Consider the following 26,599-nt stretch of genomic DNA (forward strand, 5'->3'; position numbering starts at 1 on the left):
AATCATATTGATGAAACATTCATCTGAAAGACCGAGTGCAACCAGAAGGGACTCACCAGGAATACAATTAAATCCTAATCTGGGGAGGAGGAATCCTCTGCAGGCTTTCCTCTAACCTGCCGCCCTCTCCCCCATTTTCATTTCACAGTCAGATAAAATGCAGCAGAGGAAGGGGAAATACAGGAGAGGTGGAGTGCTGTGTGATTTGCCTGCCCTGAAGGACTGCATAAACACAGGGAGTGCTGGGTGGAAAGGGGGTAAATCTACAGTTCTGATCCTGGTGAGTGAAAATAAAGGCCTAACTTTAGTCACAGGGGGAACTACCTGCCTGCAGAGAGTTTCCACCTGTGAATGATGTTAATCAGGTGCAGGAAGTCTCTGCTTCTGGAAGAAGAATCCTTCTCACACCCTAGCTTTGGCTGTTAGCTCAGTTCCAGACTGCAGAGCAAAATTGATTTTCCTATCTGTTGTGTGCTATTTAGTTCCCACCTGCCATAGAGAACTGTTTTCTTGCTGATGTTTATTAGCAAAGGGGTTAACTTCCAAGCTGCTTTGACCAGTGGCCCTCAAAAGATGATCTGAGAAGATGGATGGGACAGGGCTTCAGATGATGTGGCTCTTGTGACAGCACTAAACCCCGGCTGACTGCTCTTCATCCATCTTGCTTTTGGGGAAGGCATCGAGCAGGTGTGTTTTCCTAGTGCATGCCACTTTTTGGCATATACCACTAAAATAAATTAATGAATACCTGAATTTGTATAATGATGTTTAAAGCTCGAAAAGCAGCCTGTATTCTTCATCTTCTCACTGTCAGACTTCTTTGAGTGCCTGAGACCCAAATCTGATCAGGTGTTTTTAGAGCTTTTCCAAAGTCACATGTCTTTTATCATCAAGCTCAGGCAAAAAAGCAAAGTGATTTCTTTCTTCCTGGAATGTTCTCCACAGAAAGAAAGACCACCCCACCCCCCCCAAAAAAAAAAGAAAAAAAAAAAAAGAAAAAAAAAAAAGATCGGTTCTCTTTCTGTGGGGTGTGTAAAAGAGGAAAGGATGTGTGGAGTGGGACATCCATTAACAAATCTGTATTAGGAGCTCCATGTAAGTCCATATTCTCTTCTGCTGAAGTCTGAGCTCTGCAGTTTTACCAGTTATAGAAGGACTCTTGTGGATGAAGTAGGCACTGCTAAAGTATGGACCCCATAAAGTAGTATCATTTTAGCAGGTTTGAAAATGAAACTTCACATCAAGGTTCCTCTGAACTATCATTTTATATGTACACAGTAGGAGGGCAAAGGGGTCTGTTCTGTTATGATCCCTGGTTTTCTTGGGGCAGGGTTAGGTTTCTGTGGTGTGGGTAGGGCATACATCCTTAAACTTCATGGAGTAGTTACAGTTCCATTTGTCCACAAAGCAATGTAGTTTTTGTAAATTGCTTGGCATAGTTGCAAACTTCCTCTGAGGAAGAAAACAACCTCTATTAGGAAACAATAGTTTGGCAATATATTAGAGTGTGCTTGTTTTTAGTGATAAGTTCTCAATATTCTCAACAGAAATTTTACTGCTTTCTCTCCTCACTTCACATGGCAAGTAGAAATATTATAACAAGAAATTCCTGCCCTGATGAAGGTATGATTTTAACAAGCAGACCTGTTAAACTGACACTGCAGAGGATATGTCAATGCAAAGATGACTTTTGAGGAGCTATTCACAAGAGCATGTAAATTTTATCCTATCTCTTACTCCAGATAGGACAGACAAAGCCTCACCTGTGTAGCCAGGTGAGCCTTGATTAACTTATTTGCCATTAACTTTGTGTTGTATATTGCAAGATTATGTTTAACCCAACTCTTTTGTTACTTCTTTCAGTGAAGGCAGGATTCAGCTCTGCTGCCTTTGTATTGCAGCTCCTTTGCAGCATTATTTGAGAGGAACTATCAGGTAAATTTAGTGTTTTGAGGGGAAATATCTTTGATCCAGAAAAAAAAAATTGACAAAATCTGTGACATTTGAGTAATCTTACTTTTACTCAGAGGAAAAATTAAGTTCCTAAAGTTTGTGCCAGTAATGATCCTGAACAGCAGATAAATCTGCATTGTACATCTCTGTTTCAAATATGCAACACATTTCTCTACTTCATCTGCTTAAATTATATGTGCATAACAAAACTCTGGAAATGCCTGCTGTTGGGATAGGGTAGAGAACATCAGGGTTATTTTTCAGACACAGCAATTGTCTACTTTAGTTCACTGTGCAGCAGCAGAAATTCTCATGCTGGCACTGAGCAGAAAGAAGAAGTTGAGCTGAATGTAAGAATGAAAAACTTGTATATTCCTGTCAGGGGTGTTGGTGGGTGCTTTCAGCAGTTTAAGCAGCAATATTTGTGATTGTGTTTTTTCCCCCTTTCCATACCACCCCTCACCACACAATTACAGCACATGGCAGTGAATGTCTGGATGGTGACCTGGCCAGTTTAGGTACTGAACTTCAAAAACATTTAAGCAGGCTGGTATAAACACTCTTGTCTGGAAAATGGTGAAAGGACTTTTGGATGAGGTGGAGATGCCACAGTGGTACAGCCACAGCATTTAGGCATCTCTGGGCATATGGTGAAATGTAGATTTAGAGCACCTCTCATACCCCAAAACAGCTGTCCATGGGCATCCACTTGTTCTGCCGTTTACCTTGTGGATCCTTTGTTGTTAGGTTTCTAGCAATTTCCTTATTCCAGCCATGGGAAGAGACAGCCATTCCTATAGGTATCAGCAAATATGAGCTCTCTGTTTGTGCAGTACCACAAAAAGCTTAATCGTTGCATAGTCTAATGGAACATGTGTAATAGTCAGAATGTGGTTTCTGCTCTGTGCTTAACATGTGGGTTTCTTGTTTCTGACATTCTTACTGACTGAGAAGCCTTAGAAGAGGGGCCTTTCACTCTCCTGGAAATGGGCTGATATATTAGGAGTTTCAGGGCAGTGTCTCTTGGGGCCACAGGAAGGATGCTCTATGGCAAGGTGCTTTTCACTTCACATTTGGCTTGGAACAAGGGGTGGGTTTGGCTCTAGTACACTACACAAGAAATGAACAAACAAAAAATTGTGTAGTATTTCACCACAGACTTAAAAAATTAGATCCCACAACTATTGATGGGATTGTTCTGAGCTCTGGGGCAATGGCTGACTTCTGCTAGATTGGATTGTAGGTATTTTTGGTGCATAAGTGGTTAAGGTGTCTCCCTCTTCTCTATCTTGTATTTAGTCTCCGTAGAGAAGCATGAAGGATACAAAATGAGACACAATACCATTTTAATGTTTTTTCAACCTACCCTGGGACTGGAGATTAAAAAAAACAAAACAAAACAAAAAAACCCCAACAAAACAACAGAACCACAGATACATTTTCTTGTTGGTAGGGTGTTCTCCAAACCAGGAGTTACAGGGAGAGCAAAAGCAGCAGGAAGACTGTTTCTCCACCCTATTCACATCCATCATGCTTGATCTGCATCATTCTCCCCGCTGATATTTCATATTGTTCTGCTGAGAGGTGCTAATGGCTGCCCATCCTCTTTAAAGATCGCCGACATAAAGAGTGAAAAACCCTTTATAGAGAAGCTTAAAGATTGACCATAACTACACCTAGGAAAAAGTCCTGTTGGACAATAAGCAGATTAACTCTCTTGTGTCTTTCAATGTCCTCTATCATAAGAGCTACAGAGGTTAATAGGCCAAAGCTCTCAGGTATGACATTGTAACTAAAAGCTCTCCTGTGGCATATCTTTACTGAAGAGTGAATCCGTGGGAGGGGGAATGGAGCTCATTTTGGTTTCTCTTACTGTGGGAAAGAGATATGGCCCTATCTCTCTGTAGTATTTCCTTTCTAGGCTTGGCTTGCACATCCACTTCTTACCTTGCACCAGCTGTGGGGCTCATCCAATTTCTCTGTGAGTCAGTTCATTTTACAGACTTGGCAGAAAACACATCCAGGAGAAAAGGACAATTGCATTCTGTTGGGTTCTTGGGTTGGCTCAACTAAGGCCCAACATGAACAGAGGCAGTGGAGAGGGCAGGATCTGGTTTTGGTGTAGCCTTACAGTAACTCATTTTGTGATACTGTGAATTATGAAATTGCAGATTTATCATTCAAAAAGACAAAATTCTCTCCTTCAGATTAAAAAGTGTTTTCCCAGGCTGTTGGGATAAATGTTTCATGCTTTTCTGTTCCTTTTGAGTGTCCAGAAGGAAATAATTGCAGAGTCACTCACTGTGCCATGGCTGTAGGAAATGGGGGGATCAGATAGGAAGAGATAACAGGGAACAGAGTAATGCAGCCTGTTTGACTTCCTGCATGCAGGAATGGGCTCTCATGCTTTGGGGTGGTTGTTCTTGAAGACCAGCCTGCTCTCACAGGCTCTCCTTTCCCTTCCTCAGCAGCCTTCCATGGGATCCTAACCAAGAACAACTCTGAACTAAGCTGAATTCTGCTCTGCAGTGTCAGTTTGCTACTGTATTGTCCTTCTCACTTCTCAGAGCTTTAGTCACAATCTTACAGCTGCCCTTTACATCTCACTGTAAGAAGTCCAGCAGACTCATCAGTCAGGTGCACAAAGAAATGACCATCAGCACGGACTGGAGGTGTGGGTTGTCTCTGCCCACCTGTCTGCAGATATCAGGGTGGTTCTCTTGAGTACTAGTAGGGACCAGAGCTCTGGAGTACCAGCTCATGGAGCTTCCTTCAGCTTTCAAACAAAGGCTTCTACTTCTCTCAATCAGGAGGCCTGTGGCAGGCCCCTAGTACAAAGTCATCAGTGTTGGAGTGTTCTCTGGCTCTCACCCATGTCTGGACCCACTTGTCACTTGTTCAAAACAAAGCAGTATATCTTGCCACCAGCCCTTTGCATGGTCTAAATTATCCATATTCCTCACCTTCCCAGCGTGTTTTTTCTCAGGAGCTTGTACTCATCCTTAGCAACAATCCAGCCATGTGAGGTATCCTACTGTGATCCTATAATCCTTGTGAGATGCCACCAAGCAATCTCCTTTTTACATTTATTTTCAGATTGCAAATACTTTCTTTAGGTTCCTCTGGGATCTTTTGCCGCAGTCCCTGGGATTTCAGATCCTCAGGAGTGAGTGCTGCTTTTTGGAGCTGCCTTTTCCTCACTCCTATCTCTCCTTGAGTGCCCACCCCTCTTTCAGCAGGGCCTTGTTCTTCACTCTTTCATGTAAATGGGAATATTAAAGGCATTTTAGTTTCTCGTTGCACTGGTTTGATTGCAGTGCAGATGCTCCAGCAGCCCCTGAGTTTGTTACTGCTCTGAGCCTTCAGGGAGGCCTGCCTGAGGTGTCAGGCCTTAGCTCTGCATCACCTCGAGTTCCCGTGCTGGGAAGCTTGCTTTCTGGAGGCAGTGGTAGATGGAATAAGTCCTCACAGGGCCTGGCAGGCGGGTTTTGCATGGATGCTCTCTGAATTGGTGTGCTGGTGTTAGGGTGCTTCTGCTGTCTGGTGTGGGGACCCAGTTCTGTCTGCTCAGCAGCAGCCTGCACAAGGATAGAGCCTGGATCAGCAGGCTGGGAGTTCATGGGGTAGCAGAAAAAGGGAGGGCTGACTCTGGTGGGTGTACAAGGGAAAGAGAACACTTGGAACCTGGATCAGCATTGAAGGGCATGCACTGCTGAGCACTGGAAGCAGAGAAGAGGAAGGTACAGAAGGAAGATCTGAGATGACTGAGGGAGGTCAGTTGCAGAGCCAGGGTGAAGATGTGATAATTATCAAACAAAACCTGCTGAAAGAATGGAGCTGGAGTGTGTCCAGAAAAAGACAACAGAGATGGTGATGGGCCTGGAACACAAATCTTATGAGGGGCAACTGAGGAAGGTGTGGCTGTTTAGCCTCGAGAAAATGAGGCTCAGGGAAACCTTATTGTTCTCTACAACTGCCTGAAAGGAAATTGTAGCTAGGTGTGGGGTCAGTCTCTTGTCCCACATAATGGGCAATAGGACTAGAGGAAAATGCTTCAAGTTTCACCAGAGGAAGTTTAGACTGGTCATTGGGAAAAATGTCTTTGCTAAGTGCTCAGGCATTGGAACAGGCTGCCCAGAGTGGAATCACTGTCCTGGAGCTATTCAGCAAATGCAAAGACATGACCATTGGGGATATTATTTAGTGGTGATCATGACAGTGGTGCATGGTTAATGGCTTAGACTTCATGATCTTAGAGGCTTTTTCCAACCACCCTCCAGGACCTTTCAAAACTGAACCTTGCAAGACTTAGCTGAAGAGTTTTCATCAAGGAAAAATATTTCATGAAAACATAGTGATTTATGTCAAATGATTCTCTCACCTTTTAAAATCTGATGTTAATTGCCCTTCAATCAGAGTTACCATTTTATGGAATTATGTCTATAAACACTGTATTTCAGTTTTAAAGGAGAAGGGTTGGTGACTGCTAGGAAGTCATGCTTAACCCTCAGTCACAGAATTATCACTCCCACAAGTATGTTTGATGCAGTAGGAATTTTGAGTGCTACTATTATTATTAATAAGCAAAACTCACCTTCAGTTTCTATTTTGCAACTGTGTGGAAAACTCATAGAATGCCATAAATCATTTCAACCTCACCATCAGTTGTATTATGATATAGTATCAGAAAATTAGTATCAAGAAAATCTCTTCTTGAATCAATGTTTTAAATTGCTGAAAAGAGTCAAAATTCTAAGGAGTGGTGCCAATCTGTCAGGTAATTAAATGTATTTATTGTATTACCTGTACTGAAAATACCATTGAAGTTTCTGTGCAATAGCCTGCTGCAGCAGTTGCTACAAAACCCCATGTAATATAATTAATAAAACAGGAGTCCTGCTGTCTTTTAAACAGAAACATTCTGCTACCATGTCGGAATACGATAACCTTTCTTATGGGATTAGACAGGCTGAATTTAAACAGGTTTTCACTCAGAGTTTTTTCCAAAAGTGTCTGAAATGCTTCAGATCAAATAACTTTGAATGTTTTGTACTGTTGTAGATTTTTTTGAGGCAGAGTCTCGTTTTATGACCTCAGCCTACAACTGTAAAAGTATATTTAACTTGCTGCCTTCTGACAGCACTCATGAGCAAATGTCATCTTGGGTTCACTGCTGTTTATTAAGTGCAGCATTATATGAGAGCAAAACTTTCACTGAAATGGATCAGTAGGAGCTGGCTCATTGGTTCCTGTGTCAGCTTTCCATGTAATATTCTGGCACTTTTGACCACTTCCATTTCAAATGAGAATTGCCCTATTTGTTTCTTGTACAGTCCTGACAATCTGTTGCTTTTTTCTGTGGATCACACAAAATCATTGAGCTGCTGAGCTCTGAAGCTGGTTCATTCTTTTCTTGGAGTTGTTTCTGAGTAAGTCAGGTATCTTCCTTGCCTGTGCTCCTGATGTCCAACCTGAAAAGTAGGACATAAATCCCTAAGTAAGAGTGTAGGTCTGCAGAGGGTGTAGGGGTCTGGCATAGAAAATAAGAACTGACTGCAGCAAAAATCAAGTGGTCAGCACTTCTCTGGCTTCCTGGCCCTTGAGCTGTAGCTTTTAAATGTTAAATCAGAGCTCCTTGCTTATTTCCACTAAATGAAGTCCAGTTCTGCAGCATAAAGCACAGCACAGAGTCACATCAGGAAGAAGTGGGAAAGAGTTGCATATGAATTTTCTTTCCTAGTGCAGGATCTAGGTTCCTGTTGCATTCCATTTATCCATGTCTGCTCTTGAAGCTGACTTCCTTTCAGCACTTGAGCTGGACGCTTCCAGACCCATCAGGAGTTGCTGCCTCTGTGTGTTTGTCACTGCTGAAGATGTTCCAGCTTGCTTTGTTTCATGTTCTGCTCTGTAATGTGTTGTTAGCAATCTCCAAACGGTGGAGCTGTTCCTAAATTGAAAGAATTACTGTGTCAGTCAAAACAGGACAGCCCTAGGAGGAAGACCTCCCAGAGTGGAGAAAGGTTCCAGGTGCCAGCCTTGAGGGGTATGCCTGACTTCCATAAACATAACAGTCTCCATTTCCAGCTTCCATGCAGTAACCCATACAAGGTTTACAGACCTGTTCTCTGGGCTTGCACCTCTCCAGCATTTCTGATTGCAAATGTAACACCTGTCAGAGTGTGCTTTTATGCTTTTATGCTTATGGACCTTTTGAAATGCTCCTGAACATGCAAAGGGTGTGTACACACACAATGATCTAGCATGCAGTCTTTCACATGCAGCTTGGGAAAGGCAAAGGAGTGTGGTTAGGAGAAAGACAGAGCAGGATACAAGTCAGACAACTTTTCCCAGAGAAGTAGGGATGTTTCTGGAATTGTTGGCTGGAATCAGAGACTTTCCAAAGGTAGGGTGCCTTCAGACTTGCCAAGAGAGACAGGGTCACAAAGGCCTAGATATGGCAGTCTGCACACTGATAAGTTGTGCTTACCAGTAGAAGTAGCACTAGAAGAAATCTCACTGAGTGCTATTTATTTGTGCATCACTATTGAAGTTAATATGAGTAGAACATGCTGAATTTGGCCCTAGGTTAGTAACACAAAATTGTAGCTCTTTATAATGGATCTGAACAGAGAGCTATGGTCCAGTGTTGCATTGGCTCTGAGAGTTGTTGGTTTGAGGGGATTTGGGATTTTTGTTCTGGCAGGTCTTATTTAGGTGTGGGGGATGGTTGGTGGAAGAACAACATGATTATTTTTCCTACAAATCTAATAAGAGAAGAATTAGCCTTGAAAAGGAGGAAAAAACATCTGTTCCTTTAGATGTTACGTGAGGCGCTGCCTTATTCCTCTTAAAAATAGAGCTTTCATGTGTTATATTGCATAGTAGGCCCCCCAAAAGATGCATATCTTTTGCCTGGGGTGAGCAACTCCTGAGATTTCTTTAGTCAGGCTAGTACATTAACACCTTAGATTTAGGTAGCGCAAGGCTACAAGCAAATATCTTTGGATGACAGAAGCAAATCAGACACTGCTTTTGTATGTCACAAGGGATTATTCTGTTTTAGTGCTATGCCCTTTGGCTTTACAAATGCACCTGTAGTGCTCCTGTGGTTAGTGCAAAGGATCTTGGTAGAATTAATTTACTATAGTTGTTTTGTCTTTGTACATAGCAAATGCTAGAACTGGCTATACACAAACAGCTTTTCAAACCTTACCTGTATTTTTTGCAGTAGTTCAGAGGGAAGCCTTCTGTTCTTTAATGCTACCACTGAGTGCAGCAAAGTGCTTTTACATTCACAAAAGGTGATCTCTGTGGAAGTAGGAAAGATTTATGGCTGTGTCTGAACACAAGAAAGGTGGGAGATGATTTCTAGGGAATCTAGGGGTGGATCACCAGATACAGGTTTCAGCTGTGCCTTTGCTGAGAATTAAAAAATTCTCATCTGCTTCCATGTCATCTGCTGTGTTATTTTTCTATTGACATAAAGGGCTCTGAGAGCTCATGCAGTTTATGTGGCACTGTCACCATACAGAAATAACTATTATCTGACATTTTGGGAACAGGGATATTGGTCTATGAAATGCTGTGGCAAATAATGATCACTTTGAATCTTCTGAAGATATGGAGAGAGATGAACATTCATAGTATCAACAAAGTTTGTACCCATACCCCCTAATTCCCTTTTATTAGCTACAGAGAGGATTTAGACTAAAAAAATCTGCAATTCTATTTCTAAGACAGTTTTGTTCTTGAGGTTTTTGGTTGGTTTTTATATGGCATAAAGATGGCATCACCTGTTTTGTTATTAGGTGAAGTGCTGAGCACTAGCTGTGCTTTTTGTTGTGCATCACAACAACAGCAGAAGACAAAAGTGTAAAAACAAAGAAGACACAACAGGAAAGAGAGAGGCTATGACTTGTAAGACTAGGTAGTTTTCTAATTACCTTGCTAATAAATTCAGCATATGAATTTATTAGATGTTCTGAGACCTGGCAAATTTTAATTGATATCAGCTACTGAAGCCATGGGTTTTTAAGCTGCCTTTTTTAATCTGAGTCTGCTAGGATAAGACAGCATAAAAAAGCCTTACCTGAGACAGGCTGGTGAGCTGCGGGTTTTTTCAGTAATGTAGGGTTGGAAAAAGTGTGGTAGAGAAAGAGAGGGAGATACAGGAAATGTGTTAAGAGCAGGAAAATACTTGGAAATTTTGTGCTTTGAGCGTTAGCATTTAGAAGGCGTAGCGACCTAGGCTGAAGACCTAATGTGGTTTGCTGGCTCATCTCTCAGGATCAGCGTGGTTAGGAGCTCTTGTGTGCCAAGGTGGGGCATAGGAACATAGAGGTTATGTGGCATTAGACCAAGAGTCTGCCTTGAGCAGGAAACTGTCCCTAGAGCAGGCAATACAGTGTAAGAGTAAGACAGATTCTGGAGTGATAGCTCTCCTGAGAGCTTCCAGACACCAGCTTTAAGGATTCCCTGTACTCTTTCTGTACTATTATGCTTAATACTTACTTGATGTGGTTTAGTCCTGATTCCCTATAGGAACCCCTTAAATTCTACAGGTTTGCATTGCAATAATTTGGTTGCAGATTTCCCCACTGGAAGCTTCAATCCATGTTGCTGAGATTTATTCTTTTCAAGCCACTTCTGTTAGTCATCAGTGCCAAAGAAAAAGCACTCTAAAAGCACGAGTGGGTGTCTTGGTTTGAAAAGACAGGTATCTGCTAAGGAAGGCAGGAGCCTCCCTTGAAATGGAAAATATAAACCCTCTCCTTCAGAATTATTATAGTTTTGAAATTAAAGGGCTCTAAGGCAAAGATATGGCAGTAGGAATAACAGTTCTTTAATAGTATGTGTAAATAAATAAAAAAAAAACCAAAACCAAAACGAAACAAAAAGAAACCCCTACAACTTAATAGGAAATGGGCTGATGTAATTTTATGATGTAATTTTATCAGTCATGCAGTGAGACTCAATGGCCCATTAACAGCAGATATCCTCCTGAAGGGACGAGGTCATGGAAGAGATAAAGAACACTGCCCCATCATCTTTTGACAGATGATAATAGAATACATACTTTTGGTTACATTTTGCATTGCAGCCTAAAACAGTGGGATTTGCTTATGTCTTACTCTTTGATATATCTTGTGGTTGGCTTTAGATATTATTTTAATCTTTTAATTTTTCCCATCCTAAACTTTTTTTTTTTCCTAAATAGCCTACATGTCCACTGAGTGCTTGAGTCAAATCAGAAGATAAATGCAATTCAATGTGACAGACTTCTTTGTTTCTAGAGCTACAAACATTTCAGGTACTGAGATAGGACATCAGTATTTCAGCTTTTTGCTATTTGTTATTCGTTATTATAAATGTAACTGAATATATTAAGTGTGGGGAGCCTAAAGTTATCTAACTCTGATAGACATCTTGTCTTAGTGGTAGGCTGATATTTTGGGGTATATCATGCTTCTTACTTGTATCTGAATTAGTGGAAGTTCTGAATGCTCTAATCCTGAAGACAGAATATTTATTTGGAAGCATAAAGAGGCCTGAGGATTTACAGATACACAGACATTCCAATATGTCTTTACCACCCTTCACCTGAATCTGCCATGAGCTCTTTTTAGGTTGTCCCATGAACGAATATCTAGGTTTCTGTTTGCTAATATAATATAAATATTCGCATTATAACAAGCACAGACTGTTTTCTTCGCTAGCACAAACTGGGATTTAAAATTCTTTTTAAAGGAGCTTCTAATATTTTCCCTGACTTCAAATCCCTGGGGATGCAGGTAAACCATAACAGTAAAATTTTATTCAAACTTGGTACTGGGATAAACTCTGCAGGGTATATTTTACCCCAGAGTGACACATTCTACCTGTCTGTGCAAGGTGCACCCGAGCCTACAGTGCTGTGGCTGCTGCCAGCCTGGGTGAGAGAAGACTCTTCACTCAGGGAGGAGTTGTTCAAAGCCTGGCTCTGCTGGGGTGAACAAGCTGCTGGGCTGAGGAGCCGTGCCCTGATGTGTGTGGCTACAGTGCCCTCTTGTGCGAGCGAGCGAGCGCTGGTGAGCAGCGGCTGATTCCAGAGGTGTCTCCACAACACCTGGCCCCTGGAGAGGGAAGGAAACTGAGCACAAATCCTCTTCTGGCTGTGACTTTTTGCAGCTGTGTTTTGACCAGCAGTTTGTTTGGTTGTGTGGTACAATGCAAATATAAGGACAGCCCTTGGGTTTTTTCAGCTTAAAATGTGCTTTATATTCTGCTATTACTTTGGCATCAGCTGGAAAATTAACGTTTACTATTTCTGATGAGGTGATGCCCACAGGACCTGCTATGGAGAGGAGCTCCCAGATTTGCTAGATTCTGTCTCCACATTAATAGGATGGGTCTTTGAAGCGTGGAACTTCAACTTGATAGCAAAAAATCTGTGACCAAAACTCGTTTCCTCCTTTCTCTACCTCAAACTTGTCAGCTGCACTTCATCTGCCTCTGAAATTAGGGAGATTGAGTTAACACGTTTTGATTGGAAAAAAGAAGAAAACTTCAAGGGAAGAAAGGGCACAGTGATCAGGACTAAGTGAGCAGGACAGACCCAGGAGGGTTTTGACACATTATAGTTTGAAAATGGCAAAGCAAAAATCTGCTGTGACTGCACTGTTTCAAGATTACAAGGCAAGAAAAATACCTGCCTATGCAAATAAGTTCAACTGTGACAGAAAATTTAGGAATGTGTCCCACTCATTTGATAAAATGCCTTTTGGTCATTCTAAAAATATAGCTACCCTTTTGGGAGTATAATTCATGACAAAATTGTAGGGAGAATAAGTGACAGATAAGGAAGAAAATTATCATTGTAATACCAAGTCCTGAACTGTGCGAGCAAGAATGTTAACATTAAATCGAAACATTCAAACCTAGTTCCTCAATAGAGGCCATTGGACTGCACAAATAAAAGTTAAAAAAAATAGGACTTGGCACAGGTTGAAATGCAAACAAACTGAGTTGCACAGAAAGCAACAGAGAAATGGGAAAGAGGGAAGGATGTTATCCTGACTAGAAAATAGATAGAGTGCCAGAGTGTCCATATGAAAAAAACAGGAGCAGAATTCAGCTATTAAAATGCTGTCATCCTGTCTTCCAGTCCTTCTGGCATGTCCCACCATCTGCCTCCCTGGGTATATTGATTGCACCTGCAGGTACCACCACCAGCCCTTAAGGTGGGTAATGTGAGATTTGGCTGGAAGTGCCATTTCTTCTCACTTACTGAAGCACACAAAATTCTTCTAGGTTAGGACCCTGTCACAGAGAGGAAATGAGTATGCCATAAAACCAGTTAATTAATTTTGGTTTAATAAAGATAGGCTTTGTTTATTTCTCAAATGCAAGACATTAATTCTGTTAGTAATTATCTTAATTATCACAAAATTACCTTTGACTTGGGATCCTATTAATTAAATGCCAGAGCTGCCCAGCAACATGAAAATGTAAGAATGAATTTGTTATATTCCATAGTTACTGGATTGTATTTTTCCACCCCAAGTACCCTGACTATATAGATACAAGATACTGGCAAAGCCCCTACCTGCTGAGGGTTGTCCTGAAGACCAGACTTATTTGTGCAGTGCAAAGGTGTAAGGGGTGACTTGAGCTCTGATTCTCCTGGGATACTGCTTAGACTGAAATGCCTTCCTACCGGGACAATTAACTCTGCAATACATCCATTTTTAATTTTTTTTTTGGCAGGTGAATAAGGTCTTGTCACATCTTTTCAGCTGCAGTCTTTTCGTCTAAGAATGTGGCTGTAAGCTTACTTATAAGGGTTTTCCAGAAGTTTCAGCATGTCTGAGGTATTTGCCACTTGTCAGGTCAATTTTAATACTGCTGAGAAATTTTCAGATTTCAAATGCAGGATCATCAGTGCCTACATGGACATAGGGATTTCTGGTTGACATCAGAGCACCATTAAGTGCAGCAGCCTTTGCCTTCCACAGAAACCAAGTGGCCAGCCATGCTGTCCATTTTGCTCTTCAGGACTGATGCTGACTACTGCTGGAACAGGAAGGAGCACAGCAGAATCCCAGAGCTCCTGTCCTACACAGGAATAAAAAAACACCCCGAATCTATTGATCCCAGCCAGACAATGAGTCCATACCTTTATTTCCCTGCCTGGGCTGCCATGGACTAAGCAGTCTCTCTGAGCACTGTGCAGGTCTGTGGGAGCACAGCTCGTAGTCAGCTCTGGAGGAGCCCAGCCCTAGCAGTGAGCAGACAGCTTTGCCTGTGAAGAAGACTCCTTCCAGGTGATGTAAAAGCATGGCTGAACAACGGCACAGCAATAGGTACTGCTCAGGGAGGTGAGCTATCAGTCCCCAGAAAGCTGCAGAATATGATTTCAGGCACACTGTGCAACTGTGAAAGTGGGTAAAAGAGTTTTAGATCACCTTAGATCCATCCACTGATGTTCCATGCCCCAGCTACTCCATTGGAGTACCAAGATAGAGGATCACATCTACAGCAAAGTCATCTTCAAACATGGATAAACAGTTTTGCAGGTCTTGGGACATGTCCAGTGATGGTGGTGACAATCTTCCAAGTAACCCTGTGTTTGTGCAGGAGTACCTGTGCACAGTTATTTACTGGCACAAAAAAGCAGAGGCTATAATGTAAGTGGTCCTGAAGTTCATCTCTTGGCACAAGTGGTTTCTAGAGTTCTGGCCATTAATAGTTTCCTTTTGGCAGTGTGCCCAATAATATGGGCATCCAATAATGGATAAACTACAATACCCAGAGGGAATGAACCTGAGGATTCAAGAGTGAGGCACAAGTCAGCTTTCAGTCAAGAGTGAGTGGCTGCTGGAAGAGATAGAGCTTTTCTTTTGCAGTAAGTGAATGGTACCTACAAACCATGTATTTACAAATGTTCTACTCCTGCAGCTTTGCAGGGAGGAAAGACTGGTCACTCTCACTCATTTGGACTGGCTAGTTCTTTATTTGCAAGGAGACTGTTTTAACAAGGTTATTCTATTTAAATGAAAAGTGATGTGCTCGTATCAGGCTATTTAATATGCATTGATCTTTGGGTATGGGAATACAGAATATATGATGGAGCTGTTGAAGCAGGGTTTTGGCATTTACTAAGGCAAAAAATAATTGGTAATATACAGGAATGGGACAAGACAGCAATGACAGATGTGATTTTCACAGTTTATAGAGAGTGACAATATTAGAAGATTTAATATTCCCAGAGGTGAGATGCAGATGTGCCTTTTGGTGGTGAGTTTCACGAGGAAAGGAAGACATACATAATGTTATCATGTCAGTGCTTCGTCTTCACTGTACAAGCATTTGCTTTCCCTCATAGACTTAGGTTTATGCAGGATTTATGCAGTACTGTTCCCTTGGCAGATGAAATGCTGTCCTGTAGCACTGAATAAAGTTGATATTCAGAGTTTGAAAAACCGGTTCATTTTCACTCCAAGAAAGATAACATATAATGTGAAGAAGTGCTGTTTGTGTACAAGAAATATAAAAAGCGTCCTTTAGGAAATATATTTGGATTCTCTTTTGTATTCACCATTTAAACCAGCAGAGGGCAGGTTTTAACCACAAAACCTGTTTGCTCACTTGAGCAAATCCAATGTGACATTCATCAGGAATGTCCAGTCTTTTCCAGAAAAAAACAAAAACAAAAAAACCAACCCAAAGCGATCTTATTCTGTGGTAATTTTCCCTGAAAATTATGTCTTTTTTTTTTTTCTGTTGGGTTTGGTTTTTTGGGTTTTTTAAGAATAAAATTTAAAAAATAGATGGAATCCTACTGGTAACCTTGCTAAAAATCTAGTCCCCAAATGTTCCTCTTGTTTTCTGAAACTGTTGTGAAATTGCCAGTGTTTCGTTTCTCTGAGTGCAATTCTTCCCTGTTTCTATCACAGTAGGAATATTTAAGATGTTTTCAGTATCGGCTTCGTGTGAGGAGAACCATGTAATGCACTTATTGTTACACAGACATGACATGGTGGTGTTCTGTTACAGTTATACAGCATAAAATGCTGTTGTACCAGCAAAACACAAATATAATTAAGGCCTGGAGGCTAAAAATTATATTAAAAAAATGGTATAATCCTGGCAAGCAAAACACTGAGGAAAAAAAATCAGGTGGTTACATCACAGCAACAAGCCCCAGCAGAGTTAACCACATGCCCATGTTTGTGTAATTCATCTCAATGCCATTTTGGTTTCAAAGTGACATGTTGTGGCAGTGTCAGAACAGAGTGTTCTGAAACAAAGGAGGTGAATGGTTTTCTAATCCATGTGTCATCCCTAGGAATCTTGTTCTTTCTGCTGCAACTACTTCACCTTGTGTTGCCTGTGTGTGAATCAACAGGACAGTTTGAATTCATCATTGGATGCACCAGCTTCTGCTTCCTTAGTGCCTCATTGCTGCTTTTTTTTTTTTTGTCTTCCATGTGATTTTGAGCCTTGGATTTTACTCTTTTTTTCTTTCCATTGTCACTTTGCATGCTGTGTCCCTAAATGACATTTTGATGAAAATACACATATTTTGCAGGCATTTGTACCCATTAGCCAGTGTTGCTGTTCACTTTCCTATCTGCTATACAAATTCACACTAAATGCTCTTAAAGCATTTTTTCTTTTTTGCTACGCTTTTCATCCACTGTCCGAGATTTGTGTCATTTCGCAAGGTGTGGACTAACACAATATGTTGTCATCGTAATCTAGTATTTCGACAATCACAACATAAGTGTAGCCTGCTGCCAGCAAGCTGTGCACTGCTGAGTTAGAAGCCTTTTTTGTCAGTGTTATCCAGGATAATGTCTTCTCCTCACCTTCAAGATGGTTTTGTAGATTCGTGTTGTCTGCTCATTAGAGGGTGGCAGCATTTTCCTCTGCATTTGGAAATCGGCTCTCACTCCTTCCAAATTAACATTATTGTCTGGATGATTCAGTAGTAGCTGAAGAGAGAACTTCAACAAGACAGAAAGTGAAATGTTAGTAAAGTCTCAGCCTCCAATGTGTCACTGGTGTGGCCAATACTGAACCCAGGTCTCCAGAGGTGGAAAACTGGCCCAAGGGACAGATACCTCTTCTAACTCCCATCACATCCCTAATAGTTACTAGGGCAGAATAATGTTTCATGACCTTTGGGTTGTACCATTACCATAACATCATATAGCTCTGTGAGCTTTGCAAAGGTCATTGTAGAAATGAAAATACTGCCTGCTGTGATCCATACCCTCAGACACAAAGGAAAAGAAATATCTTAATAAATGTAGTGATATTTGCACTATAGGGCACAGTGCAAGGGTCACAAACCATTATTCTGCACTAGTAATAATGTCACTATTTTATTCTTGCCCAGTGGTTACTGTATGACATTTGTGCTTGCAGGGAAATTCCTGTGAATATCAGTTACTTAAAATACATTGCCTGGAGGGCCTCCTCTTCTCCCATTGAAATCAATGAAGTCAATTTGCCATTTGCTTACTGGTATCTGGGCACAGGACTGACCCAGCATTCCTCGTGATCAAAACTGAAATAGTTTAAAGTGCGTTTGGCATTTTGTTTTCTTTTTCCATTAAAAAGTATTTGTTCATTGGACCCCCAAAGAAATATGTTTCTTAAAAGACTATAACAGATAATTTTATGATATCCATGGGAATTGCCATTACTGCATGTGTAGAGGACAGATTATATGATGAGCTTTTTTATAAAAAAATAGTTCAAGTCCTAATACTCCTAGGTATTTGTGTGATGATTTATGACATGGGAGAGACATGTTACCCAATATTTCTCTACTGCATTCTTATGTGATAGGTAAATGACTGTTTCCTCTGTTTCTCCTGCAAAGAAATGTATTAATTCAGACTTTTCAACATGATATGGCTGGAATGATATAACTGAAACTACAGAATTCTTAATAATATGGCCTGAATTCTGCAGGTGTGGAAGTTGCTGGTTTTGTCTGACAGATTCTTGTTATTAATGTAGTAGAACTGGCAGCCCTGAATCTGTGGTGTGGTTTTTTTTTTTTTGTTTGGTTTGGTTTTTTGTTTTTGTCTATTTTTTTGGTAAGGCAAAATACGTCAGCCTTTATCCATCCCTATGAGGTTATGAATTATGACTGAGCTCTCAAAGGAAGTGGTGGACAGTTTGTATGTAACTGTGGCCCATGTTGGTATTGGCTTTTGTCTAGAAAAACACCTTAGCAATCAATAAGTTTAATGTACCTCTGGTAATAAGTCTGAGAAGAAGTCCACTCCTCATGTGTGAAGAAGCCTATCTGACAGAAAGGAGCAATTTGGGAGCTCAGTCAGTGGCAGGATCATTTAATTAATTGCTCTGGATAACGTGGTGCCTGCCTGTAGTCTGGCTCCACCATGGACGAGGTGATGTGCATTTCCTTCCCCAGCCTCAGTATGTGTCTGTATCAGAGAAAAACACAACTCCAGCTCTAAGGGAAGTGCATGGGCGGTTATTTTTCAAGAGCTTGTGGTGACTAAAACTGTCCCCAGCTGCAAGGGAGGGCTCATGTTTACAATCTGAGGAAGCAGGCAGCATTGTATCATCCTGATTGCTTCTCAAACCTGCTGCAGCCAGGCTTATGACAGAGGAAGGTTTTTGGTGCAGAGCATGGTGAGGGTGGAAGAGGGGCTCTTGTAGATCAGGTGCATCCTTACAGTGAGGACTTTGTTGAACTCGGAAACACAGTAAGTGGGATCTAGTGGAAAAAGAGCTGTCACCTCTTTGTGATCCACCAAGCTCACCTCAGCTGTCACACCAGCCTGAACATGAACATTAAGCTTCAACATGAAGTTTAACCCTGGCTCCAGACAAAGGTGAAGTGGGAACCACTCTGTCTCACGAGACAGAGCAAAGTCAGTATCCAGGGCTGACACTCAAGGCGTGCTCCACAGAGCTGGGGAAAGATTGGGTCTGCTTCTCCACGGCCTTGTCACTGAACGGCACAGACTGATCCTGTCCTTGTTTTCCTGCTCCTTTTCCAGGCCAGGAGAGCAGACAGCTTTGCATAGTCTGTAGGCAGCTGAGTACAATATTTCCTGTGGGTGGTAGTGTTTAGAAAGTGTCCCGCCTTGCCACTTTCAGATTGCTATCACCCTTCCCTGATGGGATTAGGAGCCTGGCTTCACAGGCATTGCCTGATCCAGCTGGCTTTCACAGGGATGAGGTGGGTAGTGTGAGAAAACAGGATGGGTGATGACTGTGTAGCTGTGCTGGTAAACTTGCCTGGGGGAGGGAACTGAGGGGAAGACATGGGGACAGAGGAAAAAGTTATAATTCTCACCCATAGAAGGAATTCCTTTAACATTTGAAGGAAATTATCAGGGAGCAGACATCAGTCATGCTTTTCTGACTCATTGTCCTGTTTTCAGACAGCACCCCCCTCCAATCTCCTCCTGCCTGTAGCACTGCTGTCCCAAATGATTTCTGTAAAAAGTTATCACGAGAATTTCCCTCTTAAAAAATATAATTTAAGTATTAGTGTTGTAATATGTGAAGTTTTGCAATGTGCTGAAATAATTGAGAAAATTAACTTTCGTTTTTTTAAAAAAAAGCAACAACATTCATGTAATCTAAAACCTGGGTGATTTGAGATGCTCTTATGAGCTCTTAACTTCTTTAAGTAGTCTGCTCTTTGCTTCCAGATGTTCCTAACACAGGGTGCCTTCAGAGGGACACAAAGTAAAGTTTGATCTTATAATGAATGGTTAAATGACTTACTATTCTCCCTAACTTTGGAAGGAGGATGATCTGAAGAAGAATTTTCAATGTCAGTGGCATCCACATAAAAACAGGAAGAGTGGTCTGTGAGGTACAAACCTGTGTGTATATTCTTCTACATCTGCTTCCTAATTTTGTTGCCAGTATGCTGTTTGGGAGTAGAGAGGGGCAGGCAACTGCCCCTTTCCAAGTCTCTTTCATCCAGTAGAGCCCAGAGGTGAAAGGCTGATTTAACTTTGCAGTACCCTCATGGAAATTGCTGTAAGGACTGATTTTTTCACAGGTACTTTTGAAGGCTTGACTTAGTACTTAGTCTTCAGCAGCAGCCACAAACACTTTCACTTCTGGGTCCAGAGTTTTAAGGATCAGCTTAGTCAGCAATAGAAACTCAGTCGTCTCATTTGATAGCTTTTAATTAGACATGCATGTACATAAATGCATAGATTATCTAATACCTCCTACTGCAAATTTCTCACTGAAATTAATGAGGTTATTCAAAGACTAAACGATGAGTAATAATGAATAATATTAGTAATCAGTGTGACTAATAGTGGTAAGAGGGAGAGTCTGAACGACTTAAACAAGAAGGGTCTGCTGGGAGCCAGCAGAAAGATTTGCACAAACAATTCTTTTTCAGAGTGGTGAAGCATGGAGCTTACTTGGAGCCAGTCATTAAACTACAGACCCCACTTTATCACAGGCGTCTTGATCTCTGCTCTGTGCCTTTCTCAAGGCACAGCTTACATGTGTGGCAGAAAATGAGTCATGCTCTGGCCGTCGGTCTTCTGTCGGTCTTCTGATCCCTTTTCTGTTTAGTGTAGCCTGCAATATTTGCCACAACTTTTATGGAGAGATCATGTTTCAAAAAGCCTTTGACAAAACTCCTCACAGGGTCTTATTTTTCAATCAACTGGGAGAGAGAGCATGAGATGAGGAACTGGCTAAGCAGTAAGAATAAAGCAGAATGAGATTATATTTTGTTACAGTTAATGGTTCCCAGTGCAGTGCCTGGGAGTCTATCTGAGGTTAAGCCATATTGGTGCCTCTGAAGGATCTAGAAGAGTGGAAAAAATGATACAAAATTAACAAAGAAAAGCAAAATTCATGAAAGTTTTTAAAATAATGAAACATAAGATTGTTTTCCATGATATTGGGTGCTAGATGGTCAGATCTGAATAGATGTCAGTGAATATTTGAATTAATGATGACAAACTGCTGTGTATATATTACTGTAAAGTCATATAAGGTAAAATAAAGTCTTCTCTCATGCTGTTCCTTCTTGCTGTAATTACAAGTTTTTTGGGAAAGATACTTGGTGTAAATTAATTTGGGATGGGAAAAGAGGAAATTAGTATTCCTCCTCAAACACAAAGCAATCAGAACTTCTTCAGGATGAATACTGAAGGGGTGAATCTTTTTTTTTTTTAATCAGTGTAAAAACTCCAGTTCCTTTCTAGTTCTTATTTCCAGTTCTTGCCACTACTTCCCCCATCTCTGGTGCATCTGCTTTTCTCATTACGTATTTTTCAGTAGTTTCATGCCACTAATACGAAAATCTGTGAAAGGTTAACAATTTAAAGAGATCCTTGGTAAGGCTGGGTTTAGGAAAATAAGGTCAAGAAGTCTGGAAAAAAGGCAAAGCTGTATAATTCCATGGTTTGTCCTAATCTATCATTCAGATGCTGCTGTGGCACCTAATTTTAACAAGTTCCATGACGAGAATAATTAGTTAAACCAAATAGATGTATCAGATAATGAGCATTGAAAAAACACGTCATTTCAGGCTGTCTTAACTGAAAATGTTGTCTTGGGGATTTATGATCCAGGTCTGGACCAGAGTAATATTTAATAGTTTAATCTATTAAATGCCTCCTGTTGGTTGAGGGAAAATGTGAGTCAAGGTGTGAAAGGATTAATTCCAACAATCTCTTTCAGATACTGTTTATGTATGATTAAAGCTCAGTCAGAGCAGTCTCTGTGTTAGGGCCACATAGAGTCAGCCTTCTCTCAGCAGTAGTTTTGCAATATGATTAAATCACCAAAGGCATACTCAAAATCACTCAATTCATTTTAATTCTTCTTTTATGTCATACTCAACTCCAAGTTTTCTGATGCTGTAGGCTAATGAAAAATAAAACCTATTCTGCCTATCCTAAAGGAAAATATTACTGTAAATGTTCTTGAAAAGCTGTATCATAATCAGCATCAAAGGGATGTAATTTTAAAATAATTCTTGCTTGTAGTCCTCTTATTACAACATTGGCCTAAGGATGATCAGGCCCAATCTGTTTAAATGCAGTTGTCAGCTGCCTGCTCATCTGATTACTGCAATATTGCCCCTGTTGCATACTGGAAGGTTAGAGTTTGAAGGTGATGTGGATCCTGGGGCTCAGTTAGCCACCACAGCATGCCTTTTCCATGAATTTGACCAAAACAACTACTCCTTTTCTGTTTGATGGATTAGATGAATAGGCTGCTTCTTTACAGAAGAGGACTCAGCAGGTTGCTTGTTGCATGAGGCAATGAAGGTCAGGCAGAGGGGCATTACAAAACTGATTAATGATTCTGATTGATGGAGCTTTTATTCCTAGGCATGCAAGAATGGAAATCTCTTTTATAAGATCTAACAGAAGGCGTGCCAGAATAACAAGAATGTTCTTGTTGATTTATCTGCAGCTGGTATTGGGTCTGCGGTAGTGATTAAGTAAATAACAGCAGTTCTATCAAATGTTTGCAAAAATGAGCAAAATCAACAGCACATCAAAACTGAATTCAGTTCTCTGGGATATAAGCTTTACCTAGACTCTGCATTTTCATGTAGCAGAGAGATTCACCATGAGCACTCTCTGATCTCACCATTGCTGTGGTGAGTGCAGCGTGCTCTCAAGGGTGCAGTTTACTTATGGCAAGTTGCAGTTTGCTGTTTCTTCTGGGATCTTCTCTGAGTTTTAAATCAAAGCCTAAAAGTGAGAAAAGCCTGTGTGTATGGTTATTATATACCACCTGCTTGTCACTCAGCAGCAAACTAAGTTATCTTCTAAAGAGTGTTTAAACATTTGAATAAATTACAGGGAGAGTTGTTTGGGTTTTCTCTTGTTTCGTTTACCTTGTTTTATCTTGATAAACTATTGAAATGGATTCAGAACTCCCCATTGCAAAAGGATAATGTGCAATGAACTTTTATATGTGAGAGCTGTTAATGACATCCTTCCCCCTTGCAAAGGAGATCATTCTGTGTGGTATAGCATTGTTGATATCTCTTAAATTAGCTCTTTGTCATATCCTCTAAAGCAGAAGAGAGCAATACTGCAAATGGAAGAAATTCTTGATACCTTTGGAATTACTCATCCAGTGTGTTGGAAACTGTGAAGAAATCTTTCTTATTGTGTATCCTTCTTTGTCTGTTATTTTGAAAGGAAAAAGCTGCCACCAGCCAGCCAGAATCACCACTTAGGTCTTCAATAAGCAGCTGCAAGGAGTTTGACTTAGAAATGAGACAGAGACAAAAAGTGGAAAAAATCAGCTCCAAGTGGGTGGGAAGGAAAGAGAGCTTTTACGAGGTAGAATTTCTGGATTTCCTTCCTTGCAAGTATATTAATAAAAGTTGCCTTTGTTTTTCAGGAGGGAAATGCTGCTAGTGAAGTAGTTAAAGGTGGACCATTGTGTCAAGGTAGCTTGCTAGGGCCTAGACATATGTTTCAGATCAGCTCTCATGTTGGTGCTAATTCTTATGCCAGTGTTGTTATGCTGTTTACTTAATTGTAAGCAGAAAATGTTCTGTCTCCTTAATGGTTTATGAAGCTATATATGATAGCTAAGATCTTCCATTTGCTCTCCAGGGAATGTGCTCTTCATATAAGATTGCCCATCTGATCCCAAGCTTCATTTTTTCTATTTTGTCAATAGAATTAAATGAACATTTTGAAGATTTAGTATTCTGTAATTCCAGTAGCCCACACAAGCATGGACTAAGTGAGCCTAATAGCTGGATAAATGCATTTTAGGGAAATGACCATGTTTACTGACAACAGTGTTCTCGTCATTCCAGTGCTTGCACAATATTAACTATTGTACAGCTTTCTTGCACTGACTGTCATCACATTCTTCAAACGAGAAAGAAAATAAAATCATTGCAAATAGGTTTGAACGCTTGGCAATGAAGAAGTTGGAACATAAAAAAGAACTCAAGAGAAGACTATTGAAGTGTTTGTTGACTGCCATTTGTTTGCTGACAATGGACAGATTGGTTCAGGCAAACACATGAGCCAGGATTCAAGCTAGACAAGACCTGGAAAGTAACTCATTTTAATTTTGGACTCAAACATTTATTGTTTGTCCATTTTCTTCTTTCTTCTTGTTCTCTGTTTTGCTTGTTGTCCATCTCTCTGTGTGTTTTCAACAGTTTCTGAGTTCTTGCTTGAGACAGAATAGGAAGTACCAAAAGAATCTGGCAAGATAAATTATTTCAAACATGAATTAGTCCCCCCAAAAAGTTAACCCACCTGTCATGGTACTGGGGATGGTTTTGTGTGCTTGAGAGAGAGATGATGTGAGGGTGGTTACTTAACCCTCACTGCAAGTGAGAGAACAGTTTTCAAAATATGGCTAGTAAGCTTAGACTCATGGATTTCTTGGAAAGCAGGATTGATGGAGAAGGAGTAAGGTTCAGGGGTGTAAAGTCTTTGAGAATGGGCTTTAAACTAATTACTTGTTAAGTTACTTATTATGGGAATGGCATATGTACCTGCTGTTTTCAGGCATTTTCCTGTGTTTGTTCTTTTTTCCACCCTCCCTCCCCACACGCCCCTGGAAGTGTCACGGCTACAGCAACGTGTAGGACAGAGTCATGGGTAGGACCAGAAGACTGATTTGTCTGAAAAATAAACTGGCTGCAGATGGTTATGTGTAACTTGGGCCAGGCCCCGGTGTGGTTCCCAGTGCAGGCCTGGTGCAGGATCAGCTGGGAGTAGATGGGGGCCATGTGGAAGCAATGCAAACTGCTGCTCCCCAATTCCTGTGTTCTGGTGCCCCCAAGGCCACGGCTCCAAGGCAGATGGTTGGCAGAGGTGTGCTGCTGGGAGACTTTGCAGCAGGCAGCCTGTGTGTGGTGTCAGGAAATGGACTCGTGTCTGTTTGCTAGGCAGTGATGGACATGATGGGTGTCCTGTCTCCTCACCTCTGATTTCACCTGACAGGAGGAGGGAGCTCTGGAAGTGCTTCAAACTTCCACCTGCTCGCTGGGGGCAAAGGCATTACACCAGAGTTTGTTTTTCTGATGTTCTTACCTTTGACTGTTTGGAGCAGGAAAAGCAACATTTACCTTCTGAGATGGCATACACTGAGGTACACACATGCAGTACTGTTGGGAACTGTGCAGCAGGTCTCTGCAGGAGAGACAGGCCATTCTTCAGATGGCTGCTGTGGTCTTTTTAAGGTAAAATCTTCCCGGACACTGTGTCTTGGGTTGCAATGCAAAATGCAACCAGAAATATGTATTCTATTACCATCTGTTAAAACTAAGTACAGCAGCGTTCTTTATGTCTTCCATGACCCATCCTCCCTACTCCGTCAGTGGTTTTTTGTACTACTGCATTTTTATTTTAATTTTTCCAGTAAAGAACTTTCATTCCTATTCCCATATCCTTGCTTGATAACACCTTGATTTCAAAATTATAATAATTCAGAGAGGGGGGTTTGCTTTTTTCCATTTCAAGAGATGCTCCTGCCCTCCTTAGCAGACACCTGTCTTTTCAAACCAAGACACTGTGACTAGGAGAAACACAAACAGTCATAACTGGCTTGACGGAAATACTTGTCTGGGCTCTTCAGAATCCCTCTATCCTTTATATTTTAGTTATAAGTAGAACTTTAAAGTTCCACTTTCTTCCACACTTTCTTCACTAAGATTAGTCTATTTTCCATATATTGCAGGGTTTTTTTGGGTTTTTTTTCTCCCATAACTTACAAGAGGAAAACAAATATTTTTTGTTTTAATTTCGTCTTCCCTTCTTCCTCAACTTTACCTCTTGCATTTCATGGCATAGTTTAAATAGGAAATTTTAAGAATGTGGATCTATTTTCCATGTATGGAACTTTCTTTGTCGTTTTAGGAAACTGAGGAGATTGCCTTCAGTAGCATGGAATGGTATTGATAAATCCAATTGTATATGTAAATTAATTACAAATATTACATTCTGTGAAGATGTCTAGCTATCAATCTAGACATGCTATGCATTAAATATACATAAGTATTGAACAACTGTTTCCATAGTGGTGAACAGCTGACTGAAATTTGACTTTCCTGAGTGAAATATATGTACTTACTGATCCTTTATCTAATGCTTTTCCCTTACAGCAAAATTGACAAGATATGAAAAAACCCCAGGCTTCTGAATACACACCAGTTTGGCCAATAATATGAGGAAAGATCAAATATTAAGTGATGCCTGAGACTCATAATTTTAGGCACATTAGCTTTTAGGCAGCAGTACTGATCTTCTTGGAGGGAGCATTGTTTTAGAAAATTGGCAGTCAGGTGACAGTGATCAGTCTGCTTTCTCCTTTTAGCTTTTGCCCGTGGAAACATGCAATTCAGAATCATTATCTGCATTGCAAATATATTTGGAGTAATTATGCCTCTGCAGGCTAGATGAGCCATTACGTTTTTATTGTGGCATAAAAATGGTTTTGAAATCTCTGTACCCAAGTAATTAGCAAAAGTGAAGGAGGAGACCATGGGGCTGGAATTTTTTATTTTGCTCAAGTAACATGGATTTTCTATAGCAAGTTGGGGAAGGCTGATGTTTCATTCTGACTCCATCGATACTGTAGGTGGAGGAAGAGCCATGAATGCTGTGCAACTGACTAATGGATTTACTTGTGT

The 26,599-nt window shown here is 40.8% G+C and overlaps 1 long non-coding RNA gene across 1 annotated transcript; it reads left to right on the forward strand.

Moving 5' to 3' along the window:
* Nucleotides 1-421: 421 nt before the first annotated feature.
* LOC147655833 (uncharacterized) lies at nucleotides 422-12,750 on the forward strand. Its single transcript, XR_015276507.1, has 3 exons — nucleotides 422-687; nucleotides 1,864-1,935; nucleotides 11,171-12,750. It is a non-coding gene; the product is annotated as an uncharacterized LOC147655833 (long non-coding RNA).
* Nucleotides 12,751-26,599: the final 13,849 nt, after the last annotated feature.

This window comes from Cyanistes caeruleus, chromosome 1 (assembly GCF_971803275.1).
Source record: "Cyanistes caeruleus chromosome 1, bCyaCae1.hap1.1, whole genome shotgun sequence".
NCBI classification, from domain to species: domain Eukaryota; kingdom Metazoa; phylum Chordata; class Aves; order Passeriformes; family Paridae; genus Cyanistes; species Cyanistes caeruleus.